Here is a 5,872-nt window from a genome sequence, read left to right as displayed (position 1 = left end):
ATGAAGATTAAAACCACAAATGTTTATTGTCTGATAATGCTATCAATCTTGATTTAAAATTTGCATGGAAATGCCATCAAAAAGGCTATCTTAAATAACATATCTCTGGGTCAGCCTAGCCAAAGAGATTCTTAAGATTTATAGATTCTTTAAAGTCATGGCAAACTATTCCAAGATACGAAGAAGCTCAAGATAGAAAGAGAAATGATATCTCAGCAGCACTCTCTCTCTCTGAGCCCAGGTCTTACTTTTGGCTGCGTAGGCATCAAAAGTTATCTAGAAAGTTGCTCAGCTTTGCTCTGTGTAAACACCTTGGGCTAAGTGACCCTCCCACATCTTTGTTTTACATTTATAAGAGAGAGAGTGTGATTAGCTTTTTGTAGGCAGCAGTTGGCAGAAAGTGGGTCAGTTGGTCAGAATTCTAATCAGTCACCTCAGAGGCAGTGAAAATGTCTCATGCTCAACCCAAAGATGGGGACTTTCTTTGGTAACACAAAATGTAATTTGCTGTGGCCCCTCACAATGTCTCCTGGCATGTGTGATACCAACGTGGAAGACGGAGTGAATTACTGGGACTTTTTCTTTAAAAAGGCACAGGGAAGCACAAAGACTTTATCAATTTCTCTTTATGAACAACAATATGTTTTTAAAATAATTTCTTAGTGGCTTCTTACTAAATCCTTCATGTTAAAGATAATCTGTTAAAACTTAAGATGATATAGAAGTCGTGTTCATCTGATAGAAAAGAATCATTGTGCATAACTTTCAAGTCATACATAGCTAATGATTACATCATCCTGATGTTTCCCTCTTCTATGGACAAGAGAAAGTTTCATTCTTCTGATTAGGAGAAATTGGTCATGAGGACTCAATAAACACAATAATAGAACAAAACTGTTATTGCCCTCTCAGTTCTTCAACGTGAAAGAAATAAAAGATAACTTATTAGGAGCTATTGTTGATAGAAATCATTTCAGTACCAAGATACGGAAAAGCAAATATATTAATAATTCCTTAATTAGAATTACACATTGCTAGAAAGTTTGAGAATCCTGTGATTGAATTTTAACCTTAAGTTAGTCTGAGATTACACAATAGTACTCAGTCTCATAAAGGTAATAGTACAATAGTGCTCAATAGTACAATAGTGCTCAATAGTACAATAGTGCTCAATAGTACAATAGTATTCAATCTCATAATTGCAGACCAACAACCATCAGGCTGGTCTGAAATTACACAATAGTACTCAACTCATAAAGATACTAACAGCAAAATTTGGCTGTAGAAGAATAGAAATAAGCGTGTATGGTTTTGCTGTGACTAGTAATTAATAAGGGATAGTGAAGAAGATACATACTTTTATCTTTAGTTTCTCTAAAACCATTCATACATGTAGACATGTAGAGTTTCACATACATATGCAGCTATTCTTGCATGCCTGCATATATAATCTTTATAATTATTAAAACTATAATTAGCCATAGAAGTTCAGTTTTAACATTAAAGTTTACCTTTTGAATTTTAAGAGATAGCAAGTAAAAAGGCATATCAACCTTTTCAAGTTGCCATGAAAAATGAATGAATGTATGAATGAACAACTATTATTCAAAGATAGGGGCCACAGGTGAGGCCCTCATTGCCACCTGGTGGCAGCATACCCTAATTGAAGAATTAGTGTTTAAGTGGAACTGAGAAGCCTAAACACATAAAGTGACAAAAGTCACATCACATGAGATATATGACACACATGAGCTAGTAGAGGGTCACAACCCCTGGTAATTTGAATGCAATACTGCTATTTTTATTTTCTACCTCAAGTAAAGGGGAGTAACACAACTCCCTGGTCACCACGGAGCATACTTGGGTTCAGGCTGGATTCCCCATAGGCGATATTTAAGAGCGCTCATTTAATGAGCCACAAAGCTATTTTACCCATAAGGTGGCCTGAAGCCTATTCAGTTGCCGTATTGACTAAAAATGTTTTTAAAAAGTTTTATTATGTCATTCTATGGGCAGAGTGTAGTGAAAATAACATTGGTTATCTATCTAGACCAGCAGCGTGTTCTAGGGATACCTATCCTTTACTTCTCAAAATTCTCTGTAGTTCAAGGAATTTGTGCACAAAATTATTTACAAAAGATTATTTTATTAAACTAATCCCAACACCCAGGCCACAATTCAGACCAATTGTACTAAAATCTTTGGGAATGAAAATAGGCATTGATATTTTTGTTAACGTTCCAATGACCAGTCAGTGTTGAAATCATTGAACTGGAGTAAAGAGAAGGTTGAAATACAGGCCAAGGAAAGATAATTTTCCTATTTAAAATTAAGCAAATTTGCAGCAAAGATCAATATAAAATCCAGGCATACATAAAATATACGAAACAAAAAAATGCCATCAGCGTCTATCCTTCAGTAATGAAAAATTACTCTTTCCGTTACTGAAGAGCAATGGAAAGTAAACTAGCTTTAGCTGATAGCTTACTGTGGAGGAGCTTTCTATTTATATTTCATGTAAGCACAATGTATTTAAACTTCCCCCACATCCTTACCCATATGGTAAGCAGACTGTATTGTCCCTGTGCCCCTTACCATTTCAGAAACTGAAGCAAAAATTGATTAATTAGCACAAGATCATGCAAGTTTTAAATAGCATAGCATGGATTTAAACTTGACTGTGTGACTCTGAATGTTCAGTGATGCCTTGCTGAATTCAAATTGTTTGAGAAACAGAATAGCAGCCATCAGACATCCAAGGATCTCTCTTGATTCATGAACTGGATTCAAGAACTGGAGTAAAGAGATACTTTACTTCTTTTCCAGCCTTACAAACCGCTAAGGCCAAGGGCCAAAGCCTTAACAGTTGCACTCTACCCTGATTCTAAGCTTGCAGTTGTAATTGATTCAGCAGTAGGAATTTTCACTAGTACTTTACAGGTTTAGAGACAGAAACTCCGTTCAATGATGCATCTGACTTTCCCTGTGTTTTCTCCTTGTTTACCCGCTGGCCTAGTAAAAGAAACCTACTTCAAATGCAAAAAAGGTAGAAGGTCACCTGATTAGAAGTTAAATGAGTCAAAGGCAAATTTTCAGTGGAAAATCTTGGTAGAAAGAATGACTTTTTCAGCCATAAAACAGACTACCCCAGTAGTTTCAAACTGAGGTCAGTCATGGTATCTGGTTCACAATGTCCTCTACTTTGGACTTCCCCCAGACACCTGAGCTGTTTCAGTTTTGCCTTCTGGGTATCTTCATGATTTAATCAGTCAAATAGTAAAATAAGATTTACTCAGCTTCTACTTATATGTGCTTAATGTAGGTCCCTTCCACCATAAGTTTGCGCCTGGTGAAGAGAAAAAAAAAATAGAATATATGCACATGTGTAAGTCTATTCATGCCACTTCTGAGCTCACAGTCTCTACAATGACTTTCTCTTGCTTTTAAAGATAAAATTGAACTCACAGCCAAGCATACTAGCTCATACCTATAATCCAAACACTTTGGGAGGCTGAGGCAGGAGGATTGTTTGAGCTCAGAAGGTTGAGACCAGCCTGAGCAACATGCTAAGACCCTGTTTGTATAAAAAATAAAAAAAGTTGGCTGGGTATGGTCATGCACACCTGTAGTCCCAGCTAGTCAGGAGGCTGATTGCTTGAGCCCAGGAGGTCAAGCCTGAAGTGAGCTTTAATTGTGCCACTGCATGACTGCAGGCTAGGCAATAAAGAAAGACTTCAACAACAAAAAGATGAGGTTTTTGACAGATTCTAAGACACTGCCTTTTGACTTGGGCCTTGCCTAACCCTCTGAAGTCTTCTGTCTCATCATTTTTCGTTCAGTTCCCTAAAAGTTTATTCTTCCCTCCTCAGGACATTTGCATATATCTTTCCCTCTTCCTAGAATTCAGTCCCAGCTTCCATACTTCTATCAGGCTATCAATAACTGACTGCCATGTAACATGCCAACCCCAAACTCAATATCTTATAACCATAGCTGTCTTATTAGCTCATGGTTCTATGGCCTGCAATTTGGGCTTAGATCAGCAGGATGGTTCTTCTGTTATTGCCTGGAATCACTTTTACAGCTGCAGGTATTTGGTGTCTGTACAGGGGCTGAATAATCTAAGATGGCCTCCCACACGGTTGCTGCAGGCTGTCAACTGGTTGGACTAAGGGGACTCAGCTGGAACAGTTTTTCTCTTTTCTACCAGCCTCTCATCCTCTAGTAGACTAGACTAGACTTCTTCAATTGGCAGTCTCAAAATGATGTTCCAAGGGAGCAAGGGCAGAAACTTCCACTTTATCTGTTGGACACTGCAAGTCAAAGGCCAGTCCAGATTTAATGCATGGGGAAAGCAATTCTACCTCTTGTTGGATAAGGTGGTCATCTTTTATCTACCACACCTGGCTAACTAATGCTGACACTTCAGACGTCAGTTCCCACATCTCTTCTATAGGAGAACATTACTCTGAATCATCAGATATGATAAAATCCTATTACATGCTCTCAAATAACCCTGTTCATTTTCCTTGCAGCATTGATTTCATTTTTTAAGCAAATTTTTCTGTGGTTATTTAATTAAATCTGGTTTCCCTCCTGAACTGTGAGCTCCATGAAGGCAGGGACAAGGTCTGTATCTTCAGTGTCTACCACAAAGGCGGGCCCAGCATCAGGATTCCATAAGTGCTTGTTGACTGAACACATGAATGTGAAACTAAGCTGGGAGGAAAGTGGTTTAGAAAGTTAATCTACCACTTCCTAGTGGTGGGACCTTCATTAAGTTACATAACCACTTTACTATTCAGCTTTCACATAAGCAAGCTGAGCATATTCACACATAGTAGGTGCCAATAAATGCCCTTGAAAGCAGTATGAGGTTAATCATTTAATATTGAATGAAAATTGTATATTTTATCTTCATACATTTTTGGTGCATGAGAAATCACAGAAAAACAGGAAATTGTTAACTCCTACATTGATTAACATTGGCACATTTATAAACACTGTTCTAACTACTCTTGTATCATTGTATTAGTCCATTTTCACACTGCTGATAAGGACATACCTGAAATGGGGCAATTTACAAAAGAAAGATATTTCATTGGACTTACAGTTTCACATGGCTGGGGACACCTCACAATCATGGCAGAAGGCAAGGAGGAGCAAGTCATGTCTTACATGGATGGCAGCAGGCAAAGAGAGAGAACTTGTGCAGGGGAACTCCTCTTTTTACAACTATCAAATCTCATGAGACTTATTCACTATCACAAGAACAGCATGACAAAGACTTGCCCCATGATTCAATTGCCTCCCCTCCAGGTTCCTCCCACAACAGGTGGGAATTCAAGATGATATTTGGGTGGAGACACAGCCAAACCATATCAGTCATGTATGTATAAACAGGGACAGAGCAAAGTAATGTATAAATTCAATGTTACTCCCATCAAGCTACCATTGACTTTTTTTGCAGAATTAGAAAAATGTACTGTAAATCTCATCTGGAACCAAAAAAGAGCCCATATAGCCAAGACAATCCTAAGCAAAATGAACAAAGCTGGAGGCATCATGCTACTCAGCTTCAAACTATACTACAAGGATACAGTAACCAAAACAGCATGGTACTGATACCAAAACAGAGATATAGACCAATGGAACAGAACAGAACCCACAGAAATAATACCACACATCTACAACCATCTGATCTTTGACAAATCTGACAAAAACAAGAAATGGGGAAAGGATTCCCTATTTAATACATGGTGCTGGGAAAACTGGCTAGCCATATGTAGAAAGGTGAAAATGGAAGCCTTCCTTACACCTTACACAAAAATTAATTCAAGATGGATTAGGGATTTAAATGTTAGACCTGAAA

Source organism: Mandrillus leucophaeus, unplaced genomic scaffold (assembly GCF_000951045.1).
Source record: "Mandrillus leucophaeus isolate KB7577 unplaced genomic scaffold, Mleu.le_1.0 Scaffold177, whole genome shotgun sequence".
Lineage (NCBI taxonomy): Eukaryota > Metazoa > Chordata > Mammalia > Primates > Cercopithecidae > Mandrillus > Mandrillus leucophaeus.
Note: the sequence above shows the minus strand (reverse complement) of the source record.